The 23,851-nt window shown below is 37.7% G+C and overlaps 1 pseudogene; it reads right to left on the bottom strand.

Moving 5' to 3' along the window:
• Positions 1-7,157: 7,157 nt before the first annotated feature.
• On the bottom strand, positions 7,158-15,992 carry LOC115427243 (cyclic nucleotide-gated cation channel-like; annotated as a pseudogene).
• Positions 15,993-23,851: the final 7,859 nt, after the last annotated feature.

The following is a 23,851-nucleotide window of genomic DNA, read 5'->3' as shown; positions in this document are numbered from 1 at the left end:
CAATACACACAGCAACACACATCTTATCTCCATTCCTGTAAAACACACTTACAGCCACACACTGTCATTCAAAAGTGTGTGCAGATTTACTGTGAAGCACAACGTCACCCAAACACAGGTAAAAGCAGTGTTTACATGGTGCACATGCAACATAAAAGACACTCAGATAAGATTTTTGCACCCTGAATGAGGAATGAGGATAGGAAATCACAATCTCATGTCTCTTGTAATCAGTCTTTTAGATCCACAATGATTAGGCAGGGACAAACAGGTAAAGGACAAAGAGAACTGGAGAAAAGACAGTGAGAAAGGAGAGAAGAGTAGATACAGCACAGAGAGAAAATATGGGAAATGGGATGAAAGATAGAAATGACTGTAAAGAAAAAGAAATAAGGAATGGGAAATAATAACAGAGAAAAGCAGAGATACCCAAACTAGCTGTGTACCTTTGAAACACAGCGAACGCTCACTAAAGTAACTTCCTGAAATACTCCGGTCATGTAATGATGGACTTTGGTCTCAAGTCATCAATCAGTGACTTAGCTGCAGCAGTGTCCAAACAGGGTAAGACACACATGTTATAACATATATTTTCATTACCTCCGCCAAGGAGGTTATGTTTTTGCCAGGGTTTGTTTGTTTCTTTGTTTGTTTGTCTGTCCGTTAGTGTGCAACATAACTCAAAAAGTTATGGACAGATTTTGATGAAATTTTCAGGGTTTGTTGGAAATGGGATAAGGAAGAAATGATTAAATTTTGGTGGTGATCGGGGGTGGGGGGGCCCACAGGGGGGCGCAGACCAGAAAATTTCATCAAAATCTGTCCATAACTTTTTGAGTTATGTTGCACACTAACAGACAGACAAACAGACAGACAGACAAACAAACCTTGGCAAAAACATAACCTCCTTGGCGTGGGGGGGGCCCATGGGGCGGGCCACTGATCAGCCTTGGCGGAGGTCTGCGCTCTCCGAGTGCTTCTAGTTTACATCTGTTATGACAGTCAGGGTTGGGTAAGTATCTAACAAAGCCATTGAAACCATATGTGGTGTTTTTCTCTAGCAGCAGTCTGTATCTTACATTATGCAAACAATAGTATTGAATAATGGGCAAATGATGAAATATTATATGTGTTTTGATTCCCCTTAAATTGAAGAAGAATCTTTCTAGTCCATGATATTACCTGTTTTCAGGTCGTTTTATAATGAAAAGAGTTCAAGGTATATTATTATCTGTTCTCTGCACTGGAGCGGAGTAAGAAAAATGTTGAAAATGTGGGCGTAGTTTAACTTGGAACTTTTGATGTCTTTGGGTGAAAACAACCAAGAAAAATGTGCAAAATTTGACCTTTAGAGAGCAGAATGCCAGTAGAGCAAAGATACAGGTACTTGAGGGATTGATCTGATGAAGGGATTTTGACTCAAGGCCAAGCTGCTTTTGAGATAATATGGAAGTGGACACCTGAAAGTTTCAGCGCCACTTTGAGGTCAATTACTTTATTTTTACATGCCTGAGTAGTGAGCGGAATTTGCAAGGAGTCAGCCCATTCTGGTGTTTCTGGGTCTAACGGTTTTTGCTTCCCAAACACTTACAGCAGATAAGAATGAAATACAAACAGAGATAACAAGAATACTAATGAGAGCAAAGAAAAAAACAACATGTATTTGTTCAAGTAAACTCTCAAGTAGACTTGTGTTCTTTAAGAATGTGTTAGACTGGCAATGACCAACCAAAGAGCTGCCCTGCCCCCTAGTGGATGGTGGCATAATGACACCAGAGTCAAAACTGAAGTCAAGGGTATACTTAGACCTGCTCTGTTAGTAGTTGTTCTATGGCTTATTGTATTTCTGTAATTCAATTGCAACTGTTTAATGTTTTTTATTAGTTTAAATGTTTTCACATGCAATTTTATGTTGCGCTACATGTATGGTATATTAAGATATATACCTAACAAAGGTAATATTATTCATATGCTTTTAAAAGGTTGTTATAAAGTAAATGTACAGAGAGTGGTTTGGTTTATCTAATTAAAGTTCTACTTTTACTGAAAAGTCTGAAAAAAGAGAAAAGATCAGACAATGTGACAGATGATGAATACAAAATGAAAATACATCGTGGACAGCTTGAGCTCAGTCTTGAACGGGAATAAGATGATTTTTAATAGGATAAAAAGCTGCCTATTCTACATAACCTCCTAAAATTCCACCACAGACCTTGTATCCAGAGGGCATTGCACTGGATTGGTGACCTTCCTGTTCCTTCATGAATGACCAATCTCCATTCGTTTGATTTGTTTTTTTATCCATCCCTTAGAGTTTGTGATCTGCTGTTCTCTATTATCACTGTCAAAAGTTAACTAAATCTGTGCTTCCAATGAGTACACATTACACAGTTTTGTGTCTTGTATTTGGTAGGTAGGACCCCGACAGAACAAGAGCTTTACCATTTTCATTTGTGTTTTGTCTTTTACAATTCCATATGAACCTCATCTGCACAAAAAGTATAGCAGACAGGAAACAGACAATGTAAAAATTTGCTACATTGTCCATTGTTGTGCCAGTTAACCTCTGCTTTGCTAACTTGCTAGCCCGCGATTGGCTATTGTTGTGGTCTGTGACATCATAGGTCAACTGGAATCCAAGTGGTGGACTAACCAGTAAACCCATATCACTGGCACTGTAGTACGGGCATTTATTTTCAGTCTGTCAAAACATGTACTGAACATGGTGAGTGCAAACTTTAACTTAACATTAATGTCATGCTGGGGAGAAAAAAAAATCACATCCACAATGTAAAAATGGTCCATCTTATAGTTTCTTGATTTCTGTATTTCCTAATGCAAAGGAAAGACCCATTTGTAACTGTACAGATCAGAAACCAAAGGCTGTCAGGTATTTAAGAGAAACTAATGTCCTTTTTTGGATATTTAAATCCAAGGACTGAAGAATTACGCATGAGAATTAAAAAAAAAAAACAGAAGCATGATTTGCTCTTGTTTATGCCATTTTGAGCCCCAAATGAATGCAGCTGAGTGCACTCATCATTTGTGAGCTAAGCATATGCTGTATGGGGATACAAAGATTAGAGGAAGTCAAATATCAAAGCGAGCACTCATGAGAGGCTGCCATGGCTCTCCCACAGGTTTTGTTCCATTCAAACATAAGCAATGAATGCATCCAGTGGAGCATGTGTTTGTATTTTGAGAAGCTATGGTCGCAGTTTCCTTTTCCATGTGAATAGGAACAGAAAATCCTGGATAATTCCTAAAATCATGGTTTAAGGAGTCTGACAATAACGTTGAGGTGGTGCCCTGCATACAAAACCAAGCCATTAAAATGAGGATGGAGCTCCTCAAAAACCCCAAAACCACGAATATGGGAACCCAGACTTTGAGACTCCATCGTCTCTTCTGAAGTTATGATATTATCACTTTGAGGTGATTTGTTTTTTATTTTATGTCATTCATATAAAAGAAACATCAGGTGATAAATTTGGGAAGAATTTCTAAACATTATTTGAAAGATTGTAAAAGTAATCCCTGGCAGTCAGTATATCTTACAGATGTGTACTAAACCAACCCATAGAGTTCCCATTTCCATAAAATTAAAATAAGAACTTGAACTAAAAAAATAAAAATAAAAAATAATAATACACATAATTGTGCAAATCTGGGGTTTCTTTCAATCTCATTTGCATTTTGTAAAATGCAGAAAAGAAATTTAGAAATAAAAATAAAGGCTTTAATATAACTTAAAGTTGTCTGTTAACAAAACATCATTATTGAAAATATAGAAAAACTAAAGAGGTGTTTCAAATTGGCCTTAACAATACCAAATGATATTGGGCATTTTTTAACCCAATAATATGTAAACATTTGTGGATACCAGGAAAGAGTTTTGTCAAAATAAACAGTCCATCTCATGCATGTCATTACCCTCATAGCAATATTGCCTAAGTCATATTTTATTTTTCAGAACATAGCCAATGTGTGTGTGGTGTGTGTGTGTGGGGGGGGGGGGGGGGGGGGGGGGGGGGGGGGGGGATTTGGGTGTGGGGGTTGGAGGGGGGGGGGGGCAGGGAAGGGGGGTGAGCCTCCCCAGGGTGCTTGGCCAGGGCATCGGGATGTGCACTGGCCTACGGTGGGTGGCTGTCTGGGGCAGCCTGGTCTCCCAGTATGCTGGGTAGGGCTCTGCCTGAGGGGGTGGGTGGCCCCAGGGGTCGTGGGTGGCCGGCTCCTAGCAGGGGGGCAGCAGCTGGTGTCCCTGGCCCCCTGGGGCCTGAACTCAGCTGCTGGGGTCCTCTGGCTGGGGCCTTTCTCGGCCATCTTCAGGGCACGCACAGCATTTAGTTTTCACCAAAATTCATACTACTACTACTATTACTACCACTAACACTGCTACATCACTAATGACATGTTTATGCACACATGCATTTATAAACTTTTACACCTTTGTTTTTTTGTTCTTGTCTTGACTTTTATTTTGTAGTTTTTCTTGCATGTTCTGTTCTTTCTATTCATCATTTCCCAGTTGCTAACCATATGATGTTAACCTTTGCCTTGTCATTGGGCATGAATGACTTGGCTGGCCGGCTTGAAAACAATGCTTCATGGGATGCGTTAAGGCTTTTTCATTGAACAAAAGTCAGTGATGTTTCTTATAGTGTGGGCTTTTCCCTGCTTGCGCCCAATGGAAATAATCCCTTCCACTTAGCTAGCCAGCCAAGTCCAACAAACCCATTGTTCAGCGGTTTGTGTCCCTTGATTAGTTTGCTTCTGATTTTGTGTCCTTGTGTTTCCTTAGTTTACTGCTCTGTCGTTGTGTTTTGTCATCACAGCCCGGCTCATAGACTGTGACACAGATTGGAACGGACGAGGTAGTAAAAAGTCAAAAGTAATTTATTAAACTAAAATCAAGAATAACTCAAACAAAACCCAAACAATAAACAAAAGAACAGATGAAGCCAGTGGAGAGGAGCAGGGCCAGGTGGACCAGACCAGGGTAGGGCACAAACCAGGCCTGAGCATACCAGAGAGAGACTGAACAGCCATGTTGAACTGCTTAAATATGAGCCACACCTGACACAGGTGAGACTAATTGGCCTGACTCCACCTACAAGATAACAAGCTGGACAGTGACCCCTAGTGCCCAAAGAGTGCTGGGTCATCACATTATAGACTGTCTTCTCTTGTGATTTGTCAATTAAGTACAGTCTGCTTTGATCCTAAGAATTTCATCTTGAGCTGCATTTGTGTCCCAGTTTTGTGATATACACACAAGATCCATACATACCACACCAAGCACTTGTAAAGTTTTCACAAGTTTTTTGTTTGTTTTTTCAGCTAAAGAACCTGCATGCAGTTGGCTGGAGGCCTTTGCTCCTGCTCAAATATCCCCACAAGGAGGCCACAGGTCATTTTGCCAAAAGATCTGGTGTTGGCATGAAGCCATAATGTGTGGAACAACATTCATGAGATTTTGAAATTATGGTGAAGGTGAGACTATATTTAACATATATTTTTAAAACTCATTTAAAATATTTTATATTATTATACAGTAATTATATTATTATGTTTAGATGGTGGTGAGCAATGGTTGGAAAGAGTAAGTGCAAATATGCTTCTCTGAGTATCTGAGGTGTGTGGGATGTAGGTTTATTTTGCCTTACCTTTCACATTTTGACCTAACTGCATATTGTGTTTGTACTGTTCTAGGAAATACAAACCAGGCAACAGAAAATACCCATGAGCCTGAGGAAACTACTGTCATTCTGCATTTAGATACTTTGGTCAACCCCTCAAGAGCGGAACAATGTGTGTTTGGCCTGGATTTGGCACTTCCGTTTTATGTTATTTCCTTTGAGATCTTTGTGAGACTGTGCTTTAGCAGGGGGTCTTTACAGTTATCTACACTTTATGAGACAACACCATCTCTGTACTGGACCAGGGGGCTGGGACTATGGATGGTCCAGAATGCGATCTCAGCCTTCTTCCTACAGGACAGGTCTGTAGCTCTTCAGTTTTATTTGAATCTTCAAATCCTTGAGCGATGTCCTTTAGGAAGCAGATCTCTGTCAGTCTGCCCCAGGGCAGCTGTGGCTACAACTGTAGTTTACCACCACCAGAGTGTGAATGTGAGAGCGAATGAATAATGGGTCAATAATGTAAAGCGCTTTGGGTGTCTAGAAAAGTGCTATATAAATCCAATCCATTATTATTATTACTATTTGACCAGGGGCCTTATTCACAAGACTTTTATCTTAGCGTTAAGAGAATTTGTAAATCCCACTCAAAGTTCCTAAGTAAGAGTTCTCTATTAAAACCTATTCACAAAGCAGCTGAGACTGACTTTTAGTAAGGAAAAAATACTCCAAGGATACGATAAAAGTTTGTTTACTATGGTTGAGGTCTGTTGTCATGAGATACAGTCATTCATCTGTGCATGTAAAGATTTGTAGAGGTGGTGTTAATGATAAACCATTAATCATTCAAAACTATAAATGTACCATTCAAAAAGGTATAACAGAAGAAATGTAAGGCCAATATGCATGTATTAGACTTCATTAGAAAGGGAAAATCTTCTAGTTTCTGTGTTTAATGTGACTAAAACACATTAGCTTAAACATAGCTGAAATATAACTCCCACCCTGTTAAATGTGTTATTGGTGACCTGGTGGACATAAATTTAATTCAGAAACAAGGTTCCATAAAAAGAATGGCTGTTAAAGGCTAAAAAGCCCAATGGCTGATTTATAAAGCAAAACATCATGATAAAAGTTATCTCATGACACTTCACATTAGAGCTGGTCTAAACCAGACTCTTAAGGTAATTTACAAACACCAACAGAATCCCCAGGAGCAAACACTTGGTGATGACGAAAAACTTAATTTTAACTGACAGCACCTGGAGCTGACCCCGACTCTGGAGGATGGAAGAAAAAAAAAGGGGGTGGGGGGGCACACATGGATGCACGGGAAACTGAACTAGAACTGTAGGTGAGCCGGCTCGTACCTGGGAGCTAGAGCCACTTTTTCCTCTTTTTTTTTTCTTTTCAGGCCACATGTTTTTGGCCTACTGTATTGTGTCCCTCCAAAAGTCAATACAAAACTGGTCTGAGCCATCAGATTTAGAAGCTAGAGAGACACAGTGAGGTCCACAAACTACAGCTAGGCTCTGCACTGCCATTCTCAAGGACAGAGCTGTCTTGGTGCTGTCCATATTTCCATATACAGATAATGTCCCTCAGAGCCGAATGTTGATTTCGCTGCGTACTCCATCACCACCAGAGGTGCTCTCGTTGCCGTCAGCATCTGACAGGAAACCACTGCCTGTGGCTGTCGTAGGGATTTATGTTCAAGGGCTGTGAGTCGCTGTTTCATTCGGAGCTGGAAGAGTTGAACTCGCTCTGCAGACGGGCTAAACATGTCTGGAAACAAATGATTCATTATGATCTGACAGCATTGGTCCCAGTAGATACCGCAATCATACAAACATCAACTGTAACCAACTATTAGCGCTGACCTGCAGCCGATCCAGACTGGTTTCCAACTTTTCCACCTTCTCCACAAGCTCTTCTCCTGCAGACACATTCACTTCCTCTAGAAGCCCCTCCTTCTGCAGGATGTCCACGTCCTCTCTGCTCTAGTTGGGCCTAGCATCAGGGAACTCCTGAAGCGCCTCCATCAGGTCTTGTTTGGAAAGGCAGAAGAGGTCAGAGTATCCAAGACTACGAATGTTAGCTGTCCGTCGGTTCCCCATCTTGCTGCCGCTGATGTTCAGGATGCTGATTTCTCCGAAGCAGCTTCCTGCTGTGAGGACAGCAAACTGGGTAACCCCATCCTCGCCAACCACTGCTAGGCGGCCATCTTTAATTATGTACATCTCCTTACCAACATCACCCTTGGAAACAGAAAGACAGAGAATATGTTTGGTTGCAAGAACTAGGACTGGACAATACAGTTAAAAGAAAAAGAGGTCCCATTTTGATTTCCATCAGTACTTTAAAATTCTCAACAGAATGTTACCAAGGCTGAAAATTACGCCATTGAGTGCCATATCAAAAGTTAAAAAAAAACATACAAAGACAGGGATTTTAAATAAAGCTGAAGTTTGTCTTCTGTAGGTAGCGCCTTCTGTTAAGACAAAAGTTCTGCTTTAAGTCCACTTAAAAAGCTAATGGACTGCTTAGTGTTACTACTTTTTTATTATGGAATCTAGGGAGGTGACCCCCTTGATGCACAGCCACCCATATCAGCAAGCTAACAAGAAGGTCTTCAACAGGGGACATAAAAATTTGAATATTTGAGAATTTAAAGGGATTCATTGGATGCAATTGAAATCATTCCAAATCTTTAGAAAATCATACTTTTGTCATAATTAGTCAGTATACAAACATATCATATAAAAGAGCTTGTATCTAACCAAGCCCACACTGCTGTACCAATGAGTGCCAGTTATAACAAGTGGTGCCAGGCACAACAAACCCCATCCCTTCCACATATTGTGTAATAATAATAATAGACACCCAAAGCGCTTTATATTATTGACCCATTATTCATTCACTCTCACATTCACACTCTGGTGGTGGTAAACTACATTTGTAGCCACAGCTGCCCTGGGACAGGCTGACAGAAGCGTGGCTGCCAATTTGCGCCTATGGCCCCTCCACATTCATACACCAGTGTGAGTGGCACTGGAGGCAAGGAGGGTGAAGTGTCTTGCCCAAGGACACAACGGACTCACTAGGACAGAGCGGGATTCGAACCTCCAACCCTTCGGTTATTGGACGACCCACTCTACCACCTGAGCCACAGCTGCCCCGTTATTGTTATTATTTTGGTATCGATCCAGCTGATGTCATCAAGTCTATGCATGTGCTGATGTCAGCATATCAGTTGCCTCTATATATGTGCCAAATTTGGAAGTAAATTCAACAAAATTGATGTTTTCATAGACGTGAAATTTTGCCCATTATAAGTAAATGGGGAAAAAAATATTTTAAAGATTCATATAAAAAAAATTTTTGAACTTTGACCTACTTTTCCCCAAAATGTAATGATATCTGTTCTGGGTCACTGGCAATCTATAACCCAATTTAGTATGAAGTCAACCAATAGTTTTTTCTGCTAAGTGTTAACAACAAAAAAAACATTCCAAACCAAAAACAATACACCTTGCCTCCCCTTTGTGGGGCGGGGTAATAATACTGACCTTTCTACAGATGTAATCTCCAGGACTGAAAACCTGTGGTCGAAGCTTTAACACCAGTTCTACAAGGAGACCTGCCTCACAGTCTTGGAAAATTCGCACCTACAGTATGAACACATGATAATGACCAGTGAGCTTGTGTGTCAATTAAAAAAAAAAAAGAAAAAGCAGCTAGAAATAGATAAGTAAGAAAACATGGCAAATTTCTTGTAAAACATCCCATTAATGTCTGTTCCTACATCTAAGTGAGTAAACCTGAATAGTTTTTACTCTGTGCTGTCTAAATGCTAGAGACAGGCCTGCTACTGCTGCTTTAAGGTTTTGACAAGTAAGAGATTCACATGCTTCCTCCTGATAATCACACGTGGTAAAGTGGGTGAATTACATCTGGTTCAATATTTTACTTGTTTTTTTGTTGGGTTTTTTTGGGGGGAGGTGACTGAAAGAAATGATACAGAAGTATCTAAATGTCAGTCATGCAAAGAGGTGGTCCAATCTCAAGATACCGAGGGGTTTCATCATGTCCTTATGGTTTGTCATCAGCACAGGATGCACAAATATGAGCAACAGTTGAAAGGACAGAAGGTAATTTCCTGTGGACATATTGCTTTAAGCAATTTGATAGAGACTTTGCTGAACAGACAAAATAGAAAAATAAAATGTTTAGCCTTGCCTGTATTTTCATCTTAGTTTCTTTCTTTTTCTTACTGTTCCAAAAACACAATTTAGCTAACCTTCCAGTGTTGGAGTGAGCATGATTTGCGCACTTTGTGCTTCATGTTATAAAAGGTTACATTAATTTTTCACAATTTATATTAGCTGAGGTTTCAGAAGTTGGTCATTTTTGCATGATTTTCAAATTCTGACAGTCAGAAAATTTTTGTGTTTTTTACATTTAAAAATGTGATTTGTTTATATTACAACTCTGTATTTAAAGGGTAAAAAAAAAATGGTATCATTTGGTATTTGGTATTTTGTTTATGGCTCAACTTGATAAAATAGTATTTTTTTTAAAAGTTAAAGAAAAAAAAACAAGAAAAAAAACAGGACATTGTGACGTACCCTTAAGCGCAAATAATGTGTTTTCAGTGGTTAAGAAGGGCCTCTCTGGGCTAGGGAATGTAAGGTTAAACCATGTATTTAAAGTTTTGATTCATTGTATATTGGCCAGTACCTTCTTCAGTGTATCCAAGTGAACATTAATAGCAATCTCTGCTCTCAGTTTGTTGGGGAGACTCCTCAGTACTTCCTGTTCATCTATTGTTTTCTGATTGGTCCAGAGGTAGTCAAACCAGCGAATGACTCGCTGCTCCAGCACCTTGCTCACATGTCGGAAGTGCATATAGTGTTTAAGTGTGTCGACGCGGCTCTGGAAGGCTGCTTTTGTGGCATTCATGTTGGAGATCATGGATCCAACATTACCCACAATAGAGGCAAATATCAGAACACCAACCTGGAACAAAAGTTTCAGTATTACTCAGCAGTGATAGATTAGAATGAATACTTTGGTGTTGAGTTATGAGGCTAAAAGAGTTGAGGTAAAAGTGTATGTACCAGAAAGTCAAATATCAGGAACAGGTACTCTTCATCCTAACAGGGGGAGGTGTCTCACCAATGGTTGTCAGGGTCAGTGTGGACCAATAGAGGCAGTAATGTAACTTCTGGTCAGGGAGCCAAACTCTGGGTCTGATGCATTGGGGTAAACCCAAGAATCAGAGCCCAGACCTAGGACTTTGGAGAAGCTATAGTATCCACAGGCATTCCAGTGAATGATCACCAGGATGTACAGCACCAGCTTGCAGATGCGGAAGGCATTGGGATAGCCGGTTCGTGTTTCTGTACGTTCAAAGAACTCAAAAAGACGTGGCAGACGCAGCAGCCTGTTGAACCGCAGAAGAGGAGTGTAGCTGATTCCAACGGTCAGGTACAGGAGGTCAGTTGGAAGAATGGAGCAGATGTCAAGTTTACATTGTAAGGTGTCGAATGTATGCTTCTCTCAGGCGGCGTACATCTTCACCATTAAGCCCTGATCCAAGAAACCTTCACACCATATTAAACATAAATTAACAAAAGAGGGGACAACAATCATACAACCATGATCAAGAAAAATCTGTCTGAACAAATGAAAAAAATCCCTACCTGGATGAAGCTAAACAAATTATTGAAATCCTTCCATCGATAATTACTGCAGTGTTTAATATGTTTCAGCTGCAACAAGTTCTTTAACCCTAACTGATATAGTGAGTAGCTTCTCATTTCTCAACAACATCAGTTTGATGGAGAACAATAAAACTGGACTGTGTTGCAATGTAAAATGTCATGGGGTCTGATGAGTCCTGATTAACCCTGTTCCAGAGTAATGGGTGCACCAGGGTGAGAAAAGAAGGGGATGAAATAATTATCCATCACGCCTAATTCCAACAGGACAAACTTGAGGTGGCCCTGTTATAATCAAGGATTGTTCCTTTGGTCAGGTCTAGGTTCAGCAGCATTATGTATCCATGCTGTGACAGAATTAAATGGTTGTAACACTGCATAAATGGAAGGATAAATACTAGAATATGGGACTTTTTTTGGCCGGCTGTGTATATTCCCCCATGCAGATACATAAGCATGGACCACCCCACTGTACCACAGATAATCGGAGAAACCATCTAAATCAGAATTAAAATGCCTCTTGTGGCCTGTATTTCTGACTTGGTAAGTCAGACCATCTTCATCAAACTTTGACTACTAACATTCAAAATGGCTGTGATGTTCATTTACAGTAATGAAAGCTGTGGCACTTCATGATTAATTAGCACTTGGGCATTATTGTATGTTTTTAAATCAGTCATACTTGCAGTAGTGTCCAACCTCTACCTGTGGACGTGCTTCTATGTTATTTGTCTACATTGGCTAATCTGAGGTGAACTGGCATTGATATTGGTTTTCCAAATTGTAATGGATCACTGATGTGATGTAATTCCAGTTCAAATGTCAAATCAAGTTCATGTCATATGCATTGGGGTCGTGTAAACAAATTTCTTGAATCAACAGTGTAGTTGGAATTTATAATCAGCATTATTACCTCCGCCAAGGAGGTTATGTTTTTGCCAGGGTTTGTTTGTTTGTCTGTCTGTTTGTCTGTCCGTTAGTGTGCAACCTAACTCAAAAAGTTACGGACAGGATTTTGATGAAATTTCAGGGTTTGTTGGAAATGGGATAAGGAAGAAATAATTAACTTTTGGGGGGTGATCCGGAAGAAATCCTGGATCTGGATCACTTTGAAATTTTCGTTAACATGTGGTAAATGGGGCCAAAATTTTCGTTTCCCAATATCTCGCTTAATTATTGACCAAAACTCATGAAATTTAACTCAGGAATTGACAATGGGGTCCTCTATCACATTTCAAAGACTGATCCGGATCTGATCCAGAAGGCGGATTTTATCTCAATTTATATAAAAAATGGGGGTGCCCTTACTTTTTGGCCTACTGTGCCTTTAATTGGATAAAAATTTCAGGAATGTTGATACTGGCACAAGGAACAAATGATTAAATTTTGGTGGTGATCGGGGGTGGGGGGGCCCACGGGGGGGCCCACTGATCAGCCTTGGCGGAGGTCTGCGCTCTCCGAGTGCTTCTAGTTGCAGTTGGTCTAACTATCAAATAAGTAAACATAGTGATGAAGAATTAGTTCAGTATTTTTTAGTACCAGTGTGGAGACGAACAGCTATATCCAGGATATACCCCATCACAGACATAGTCCAGTACCACCACACCAAAACATTCCTCATCTGGAGCTCATCAAAGCATGCCCTATAAACAGATAGTGGGAAGAGGTGTTTCATAGTGGTGCAATAGGGTGAACTGATACTAAATTACAGAATCATCAGTGTAAAACCTACCTGACAACCAGTAGAGTAAAGTTATAAAAGACGGCTGCACCAATTACAATCAGCCAGTGGTAGTAAGCATCATCAGATGGGCATAAGACTACAATCTGACACTTTCTCCTCCTAATAAAGAGAGGGGGAAAGTCATGTCAACTGTTTTATTGCACAGGTCTAATTTCTTGATTAAAAAAAAAAAATCCTACTTGCGCCTGCTCCGTTGGATTTCATGCTCTACATCTGAGCCATTGTGGCTGTGGCTGACCCTGCTGGGCGGGGCTTGCATGTCAGTGTTGGCGGGGCCTCTGAAACGTTCTAAGAAGGAATCTGGACGTTCTGTTTCTTCAGTTAAGCTCTTTTGTGCCCATTCTCTCAGAGTCATGACCATACCAACTATCCTAAGGACAAAAGCACAGTCACATGTTTCAGTTCTTAGTTGACTTTTACAGGATGGCGATTCACAAGATCTGTGTCTGTTTAGAACAATGTGAAGTTAGTGAATGATTATGTTATACCTGGACAAAGCACCTCTTCCACGAAAGGAATTCTGGGAATTTATTTCTCCAGTCTCTCTCCTGTCAATGGCCGCCATTCTTTGCAGTTCCGAAGACGTATCATCACATATCGACTGTCCTCTATACACACCACAAATAATAATAATTAAGGGCATTTCTTTGCTCAATTTCTTAAAATTGTGACTTCAAATTTTTAATTTTTAATTTTATATCCTTAGCTGGTTTTTATCCCGGATTGTTCTTATCTTTTCTGGTTTTATTGTGTTTTATTGCATCTTGTTTTTATTTATTTGATCTTATTAATTTATTTTATTCTTTTACTTATCCATGCCGTTATACTGATGAATGGTGGAACACTGAGCACTTTTTGTTTTTTTGTCCTGTCTGTAAGCGTGAACAAGTACCTGTCTTACATGTTCAACGTATGTACTATTGCAATACCAAAGCAATCACGTACACTGCAAAACAAATCTACCTACGGGTACAAATAAAGTAACCTTGACCTTGACCTTGACATTGAGGGCCGCATTCAAAGCAAAAACCAATAATGAAGAAAGCATTAACATTTAAACTACAGTACTTTTTTGACCTGTTGGGAACAAGCTCTTAACACCATTACAATGATCAATAATGATGACAACTATCACCACATCGTGTTAAACTCCACCATGTAATTTAATCTAACAGTAACGTTAAGTATGTGTAAAGTACAAATTGAAGGTGGGCGATACTGGGAATTTTGGTATCAATCTGATCTGATACTAAGTAAATACAGTGCTAGTATCGCTGATAACAAAGTCAGTACCGATACTAATACTTTTTACTTGAATTGCCATAATCATTAAATAATTTAGTGATTTTGCCTTTAATTAGTTGATTATGATAATGATAAAACACAGGACAAAAATTTATGTAAACAAACAGGGTTTTTTTTTTTTATTAACTAACTACAATATAATAATAAAATAATTCCCCTTTAATTTGTGGTGTTACCACAGTAGCAAATGCCTTTATTGCACACATCACATGTGGCAGTTCCCCATCAGCTGCAGTGAATAAGCTCCACACAGCGCTTCTCTTTCTCTCCACCATCACGGCTGCTCTCAGTCAGTGCTCTGACTCTTTGCTCTCTGGCAGAGTGGGGGGGCAAAGTGTGCCTGAGAGAGCAGCAGAGAGAGAGAGAGAGGTGCACTGTTTGCACAGACAGACAGACTTGGAGAGAAGCTACGCTTGCATGGTCTCTGTGAGGAAATCTGAGTAATTTGCTGGATGTATAGAAGAGAAACTGCAACAAACGTATTGATCTCATCACGCTAATATCAATCTGATACCAATACTCACCTTGGTATTGATACTATTAAAATTTAGATTGATATGCCCAGCCCTAGTACAAATGCACTGATTAGCTATAGCAGGCACGTTAGCAAATCCGCATTTCCACATGCTTGCTCACCTCAGCTAGCATTAATTTGCTACCATATCTTTGAAAGACTAATTCAAACAACTTAGATATTTTTTTAAAACGTACCTTGAGTACACTTGTCATGAACAGAGAAATTAGCTGCAAAGAGCAAAACTGTTTTGTACCAGGATGTAACCATGCTTATTTCTGCAATTAACACTGGTAGCATAGCATCTGTTTTTTGTTCTTTTTAAGGGAAAGCATGTATAGTAAGCATATATAAATTTTAGTGATGCTAATATCAGGCTTCCTAACAGTCTAGTTATTTATATTTATTTACATGAAACACTAAGTCAATCATTTTTTTCCCATAGTATTTTATTTGTCTTATAAGTAGTTTGGCAGGAGTGTATAACATCTCATTTGGCCAGTGTCTGACTTCTTTTTTTTTTTTTTATAAAACATTTTTCCCCTACAGAGAGCTGCACTGTAGTTAAAGTGACTGAATTACACTAGCAAAACAGTCACATCCTCCACATGCTCCGTTGTCCAGTTAGGGTCAGTTTTGAATCTATTGTGCAAGGTACTACAGCCAGTTTCAAAATAGCAGTTTAAACAGCAGTGGATGACCTCATGATTGTACCATTTATTTCTTACAGCCTATGTCATTAAGTCATTTGCGACTGTCACATTCTGTCAGTCCTTTGTAAAATAACTCATGGAAACATTTTTAATTTTGGCAAAAAGGAGGCTATCAGCTAGTGTATCAAATTATTAGTCATTAACATAAGTCATTAATAAACTTTAATTATTTGAGGGTGTTAACTCATTTGAACACAGAATAACTAATGTTTAGCTTTAGATATAGTTAATCATGCAGCCTTCAGTTGTCGAGGTGTATATGTACCTGCTCAGTGTGCTTCTGCTCTGTCACTCTCCTCCTCTGTCCAGGGTTTTCACTGATAACCTGTGTGAATCCTGCATCGCACCTGTCATACTACATACAAGACATGTACAAATTGTAGTTAACCTCAAGTCACTGTAGTTTTTAGTTTACGCACAGACTTGACAGATGATACACTACCTGATAGAGGAATAACATTATGATGTACACCAGATGTAACCTACACAGCTGCATAACCTACAACTTGTGACGACACATACATCAAAAGTAAAACAGAGGGGAATAAAATTGATTCTACTCACTCCCATTAAAAAGCATATGAAAACATGGAGATGCTCAGGCAGACTGACAACGACACACGACTCAGTAAGCACACATACACATATACACACACACATACACACACACACACACACACGTACAATGATGAAACCATTCAGAAAAGGAAGGTCGTTCAATATGAGGTCGTCTAGTACAGATCATCCTCACAGATACCAAACAGCATAGCAACAGGCTGGACAGTTGTTATGACAACACATCAGAAGAGGTAGAGATGGAAATGACAGACATAATACACTGTCAACAGACCTGACAAATTTACTTGAGGTTATCGATCCGTCGGGCCAAATCACTTGTTTTGTTCAGTCCAGTTTGGATCTCATCAATATACATCTGTTCATCCACATTCACAGGAGGCTTATGAAGGGACAGACGATAGATGGAGTGAACAAATGTAACAGATAAATGGAATGGTCACATGGTACTTGGCAAAAGCGTTGTTTAAATTGCAAATTGTAAGTGTGTGTGTGTGGTGTTCCCTTTTAACCAACCAGCTCATCTGAATTCAAGAGCCTTGTTTGAAGTGGCCTCTGAACCAGAAGTGTGTTTTTGTGCGTGGATGTTCTGCTGATTACTGAGAGGGAAAGGCTTTTTTTCCTCATATGCACACCTGCACCTGTCAATAGTGTAAGAGATATTTAGGTTTTCAACACTAAGACTCAACATGTTGAATTTGGTGCAGGTAACAATGAAAGTGCAACAAATTGTTTGTTTAGTTGTTTAACTCAGACTCTGTAATTGCATCTTTACTGCTATTTTCCTTTGGATATGAATAATTTATCGACCTATGGTTGAGTGCATTTCAAGCAGGCATATGTGATTAGCCCAGTGGAGCATAAAGACCTGATGTAGAGGAAACCAGCTGCCACTCTTTGTGCTGCAATTTTATTGCTTTGATTTGGGATAACTAGACACTTTAACTGAAATAAAAGCATCTCTTAAATTTCTGTAAATTAAAAACGTAGATCGAAGCTATATGTTTCATCACTGAATCCAGACAATAAAGTTAGAGCATAGCTACATTCCCAATGAGATTCCTTTTTTATTCATTTTATTATGACTAATTTCCAGTAACCCTGATTTAACCAATCACCTATATATAGATGAACACCACCGATCCTGTACTATATGCACCATACACAATATGTATACTAATGTTCAACGTATCTTTAGGTACATAAATATAATAGATAATGTTTATTTTTATAATCTATAATGAATATTAACTTTACAGATGCATTTCTCAGGGTTTTGAACACATGTCACTTCCTTAAAGCATCCTTGTCAGGTGGTGATATGTAACATTGTCCAACATGTGTGTAATGCTCTAGTCCAGGGGTGTCAAACTCATTTTAGTTCAGGTGCCACATTCAGCTAAATTTGATCTGAAATGGGCCGAACCAGTAAAATAATCACATAATAATATATAAATAATGTCAACATCCAAACGTTCTCAGTGTTTTAGAATGAAAAAAGTAAATGAAACAATGAAAATGTTTACATCTACAAACTCTCCTTTCAAATAATGTGAATAACATGAATAAACTGGAACTGTAAGTGTAATTTTAACAATATTCTGCCTCAGTTTATCATTTCCACATGTTCATTACAACTTACATATCACAGTGGGTCTACAAATACACAAAAACATTTAATATCAGCAGAATATTGTTAACATTGTACTTACTTCTCTTAAAACATTTCAGGTTGTTCATATTTGTTCAGTTTATTCACTTTTTTTGTGAAATTCTACTTTGTTTTAGTGTAAATACATGAAATATTTACATTTACTAAAAGAAAAAAATTGGAGTTGTGGGTATTTATAGATTATTTGATAGCATTTACTGGTCCTGCCCACTTGAGATTGAATTGGTCTGAATGTGGAACCCTAAACTAAAAGGATTGTTAGTATTTTAGTGTAATTTTTCCATTTCACACCTTCATCCAAGGGCCAGACTGACCCTGGAGCCAGATTTGGCCCCCGGACAGCATGTTTGAGACCTGTGCTCTAGACTGTACTGGGATGTGTGTAATACTACTGCCTACCAGCTTACAGACTCTGTTTGTCTTCTGTCATTGCCTGTTATTGCAACGCCTACAACGCTTTATGGGACATTTATGCTGGGTGTCCACAACTTGCACACTGCAATGTTTACTCATATTACACTGGGTTACAAAAAAATGTTTTTTGCAAGTTGTCTAGGTTTTTTCAGCTGAATTAGGACCATTTTGCACCGCTAAATCCAAAAATGACATCTGTTTTTCTCAATCAGGTCAGGTTTTTTTGCTAATTTGATTTTGAAAAATTTGATCTTCTCACAAAATTGATTACATTTTTGTGACTTTATCAGTTGATTTTTTTATATAGTTCTCACCTAAAATAGGTTTTAAGAGAAAAAAAAATCATTTTCTAACAGGATTCCTGTTAGGTACAATGGTGTATTCACCGCAGATGTAGCAGAATACGTCAGGCTTATTTTTGCAAGATCTTCTAGTCGAAGCCATTTCATTCACCTGTAATATTAACCCTTTCATGCATAGTGGTCACTACAGTCGACAGTTATTCTACAGCTTTACTCTTGTATATTCATGGGTTTTGTTGTTTTAGTTCCATATCAACCAATACAGTGGACACTTATGCATCATCTCATAAACTGCAATTCATACCATTATTGTAACTTTGCTGTTCTTGATTGGTTCTTGAGTGGAAATCAATTGTTAATATTTATTTTTTGCATATTATCTCCATGAAGTGAGTAATAACTAGTATTAGAATATGTTAAATGTGAGAAAACATCAGATTAGCTGCATTAAACATGGTTTCATTTCACTGTTTTTATATCACTTGATGATATTGGGTTTTAAATACATGTTTCTTTGCTTCAAGAATAAAATTCATGGTGTAGCTGAGTGGACATTTTTGTAACTCCATGAAAAACAGGTTGATTTAAAAAAAAAAAATTCAATCACATTTTTTTTCATGCCTAAAGAGGAAAAAAAACACTCAGGAAAAAAAATCTTGATTAAGGTCCTCATATTCGTGCATGAAAGGGTTAAAAAAAAAACATTAATCATAATTGGCAAAAGTAAAAATCTTCAGAACTCGTTTATTGCAAGAATATGAAAGAATTTTGTATCAATATGATGTGAAAATGCCCGTAAATGTAAGCAAAAATGTTAAAAGCCACTATGTAGCATAGTTCAAAAAGTTGACCTGATTGAGCAAATTAATGTGATTTTTGGATTCAGCACACCAAAATTATCCTAAGTCAGCTCAAAAACTTAAACGATAAATTTGTTGTTGACCAGTGTTATATGCAATACTATTGGTTCACACTGCATTTTTGGACAAAATAAAAATCATATATATTGTTTCAGCCTACTAAGTCCTAGGATGTTGGTATGGAATATTGGATACTACTTATGAGAAATGAAGTCAAGACATATGGATCTCTCTCAGTGGCTGGCTGCAAAACAAGTCATAAATTCCACCTTTCACTTCAGATCTTCATGAGAACCACATGTACTTATGTATATACTTACCACATATATATAAGGATATGCAGTCTATGATCAATATGTATGATTTGCACTCATACAGATGAACTTAATTGATAGTCAGGGGGAGATTCACTATTATGAATTCACTATATGAAGTTTATGTTGGAGTCAGTGTTGTGTCGGGAGTTGGTGGTTTGTTGACAGTCGCACATCCACGATAAAAGAAATCAGAATCATGACTCATTATGGCATATTCACGTAGGTAATATTTTTCTGTAATACAAATGCATTACATTTTACAGTTAACTGTCAAAGTCAGTGTTCACCCAACATACAACAGAGACAAAATAAAGACAGAATGAAACCATGGAAAACTGCTTTTATTGATCTGATTATTCAGACTGGACTTCAGAAGTACTGCTAACATATGCAGCAGTATGTTACATACACTATGATTCAAAGAGTTATCAAAAATAATGATCAAACTGACTGAAGGCAATGGATGTAGTGACAAATTTACTGGTATATTTGCATTTTGTAGACATGTGCTGTTTTTATTGAGGATTTTCTTCAAGTTCAAGACAGGAGAGTTTAAACATTCAACTTCAGCAATGGGACATTTTTAACATATTTCACATCAGCACGTCTAACAAACTTAAGATGATTTATTCTGAGTTCTTGTACAGCAATTAATTCACATGCTACTGTAATCCACTTTGCTGTCTTATTATGAAGCATCACGGTATATATTTCAGTTATTTCCAATTTAGAAAATAAAATGACTAAAAAATATGTTTTTTTTTTCTGTTTCTCTAGATGTTGAGTTTTTAGACAATTAATGGACACATGGAGAGATGGTAACATATTGAGTTTTTAGTGAGGTGCTAGTGCATTGAGTTTTAGATTACAAACTACACCAATGCTCAGATAAGGTGCAGGTTTATGGGCTATTTAATTAAAAGACATCTAATGTTATAAAAAAAAATAATAATAAAGATTTTTTTTAAAATGAGAGGCTACCTCTGCATTTATCCCTTAAGAGAAAACTTAAGACAGTTGTAAATTATGCTGATTATCTCCTTAAGATACCTTAAAACATTCCAATTCATTAATTCCTTTACTGATTATCATCTTTACAAGGCTTTGATTTCATCACTTTGGCAAAAAAAAAAAAATTGTCAAAGAAAGATGAATGAATGTTAACATATAATGGTTCAGGGACACAGTGTGAAAATATGAACGAGCACTATTCTAGCACAGCTTTGGTCATATGTAAAGGCCAACAGGTATTCAGTACAGAATATTATGGCTTCGGAACATGACTGGCACCCTGGGAGATACAGTAGTTGACATATAGAGAGGCAAAGACACAACATTATAAAAACAGGAAGATTATAAAGTCTGCACTTTGACGTTTTGCATACATCTGGTTGTTATATATTTCCTGTTTATCTTAGCTGTTGCATTTTACAGAAATAGGCACTCTTATTGTACTTCCTGAATGCACTTATTAGATAACAGGTGAGCGTAAGTCTATCCCTGCAGGCTGCCAGTCACTCACAGAGCTTAAAAGACAACATAGACACTAAGACCCATCCCAGTCAGCTCTTTAGCCTTACCCTGATTCTGGGATGCCCTCTGCTGGAGAGTAGCCCTTAAAACATGAAACGGACCTACAAGAAGAAGATGTTTAATATATATTTTTATCAGAGCCTGTACCAATAGTGATTATTTTATTACATGGCTTTTCTAAATGCTTGATTTGTATTGATCACTGACGGTATTTACAGTTTGCTTTTCTGTACCATTCCTACTAAGTCCTTATCATCGATGTAGACGTTAATATTCTGACTACAGATGAAACATACAACTCTCCGGGAGTAAACCAGTGGCTGATCTGTTTAAATAGATTCCTATGGGAGAAGCAGTTTGGTTCCCTGAAGAAATGACTATTTGTGAAAAATGACTTGGTTCCACAACAATTAGACAACCTCTGTGATGATCTTTCACATCTTATCCACATCTGGAAAGTTACGATGCCATGTGATGAGAACTAAAATGAACCAAATGATCATTTTGTGATGATATTTATAACAGCTCTACAGTCTGTCATGAAAACCGTGGACCAAACACATATGTGTGCTTATGTCTCCTTTCATCTTTACTGTCAAAACCAAAGTTAGAAATAATCAAACTCACCAAACATGTCAGTAATCTCTACCATCACAGCTAAGAAATCTACTCTGCTGAACCACAAGACTAACTAACTTCATTATTCGGAGAACATTCAGTGATGATGGAGACCTGACGCGATTGACCAACACTGATGTCACCGAAGCTTAACCTAATTAGCTGTTATGTTTTCACCAGCAAAAATACTGCTGACATTGGAATGTTTTGTTTTCAGTCAGAATAACTCACTTCAAATACACACTGAACAAAAATATAAACACATGAAAATAAAATGATCAGTTAAAATGGATTTTCATGAAATATGCTCAGATTTATGATTTATTTGTTAATTGATAGATTTGTTTTGCTCAAATATAGCAGTCCAGTTTCACTCAGCCACTTCCAGTGAGTATATTCAAAGGTTGAGTTTTTCCACCCATAAGAGTCATGAAGCATGACAGAGTGGTGGTCAATCTACGTGACCAGTACACAGACACTCCTTACAGTCTAGGCCAGGGGTGTCAAACATGCGGCCCGGGGCCAAATGCGGCCTGCCAAAGGGTCCAGTTTGGCCCCTGGGATGTTTTTGCCAAGTGCAAAAATTCCACAGTCTTGAATTGAATTAAGCAAAAAAATTTAGCTTGAATTAAGGAAAAAATCTTGAATTAAGCAAAAAAAAAAAAAAAAAAAATCTTCAATTAAGCCAAGAAAAATCTCAAATTTAGCAAAAAACCTTGAATTAAGTTAAAAAAAAATCTTCAATTAAGTAAAAAAAATCTTCAATTAAGCCAAAAAAAATCTTCAATTAAGTAAAAAAAAAAAATCTTCAGTTAAGCCAAAAACAAAAAAATCTTCAGTTAAGTAAAAAAAAAATCTTGAATTAAGCCAATAAAAATCTTCAATTAAGTAAAAAAAAAACCTTGAATTAAGCAAAAAAAAAATCTTTAATTAAGTAAAAAAAAAAATCTTGTATTAAGCCAACAAAAAATCTAGAATTAACAACTTAAATGTTTTTTCTTTGTTTTAGTGCAAAAAATAACATTAAATTATGAAACTATTTACATTTACAAACTATCCTGTAACACTAAAATGTGAATAATCTGAACAAATATAAACAACCTGAAATGTCTAAAGAAAATTAAGCACAATTTTAACAATTTTTCTGCCTGTTTCTCAGTGTTTAGTGTATTTGTAGATCTGATCCATAATGCACATGTAGAAATGATAAGTTGAGGAATAATATTGTTAAAAGTGCACTAAATTTTCTTACGTTTTTTGATTGAAATTTCAGTTTTTTCAGGTGTTTTTTTTTTTTTTTTGGATAGTTTATAAAAGTATGTATTTTCATAATTTAATGGGGTTTTTTACACAAAAACAAAAATTTGGAGTTGTCATTATTTATAGGTTATTATGTTATTATTTTTCTGGTCCGGCCCACTGGAGATCAAATTTAGCTGAATATGGCCCCTGAACTAAAATGAGTTTGACACCCCTGGTCTAGGCAATAAAAGGGCACACCAAACTGTGCACTTTTGTCACTTGTCAACATGCCACAGATGTCGCATATAATGAGGGAGCGTGCCATTGGCATGCTCAGTGCTGGGTTGTCCACTACAGCAGTGGCAGCACGACTGAATGTGCATCATTTCAGGCCACAATTGACAACATGGTAATGTCCATGCGCCGCCGGTGTACTGCTCTGCACGAGGCTGATGGTGGACACACTCATTACACTGGGTTACAAAAAATGTTTTTTGCAAGTTGTCTAGGTTTTTTCAGCTGAATTAGGACCATTTTGCACCGCTAAATCCAAAAATGATATCTGTTTTTCTCAATCAGGTCAGGTTTTTTTGCTAATTTGATTTTGAAAAATTTGATCTTCTCACAAAATTGATTACATTTTTGTGACTTTATCAGTTGATTTTTTTATATAGTTCTC

This window comes from Sphaeramia orbicularis, chromosome 10, assembly GCF_902148855.1.
Source record: "Sphaeramia orbicularis chromosome 10, fSphaOr1.1, whole genome shotgun sequence".
In the NCBI taxonomy this organism is placed as follows: Eukaryota; Metazoa; Chordata; class Actinopteri; order Kurtiformes; family Apogonidae; genus Sphaeramia; species Sphaeramia orbicularis.
This window is presented reverse-complemented; position numbering and strand designations above follow the sequence as displayed.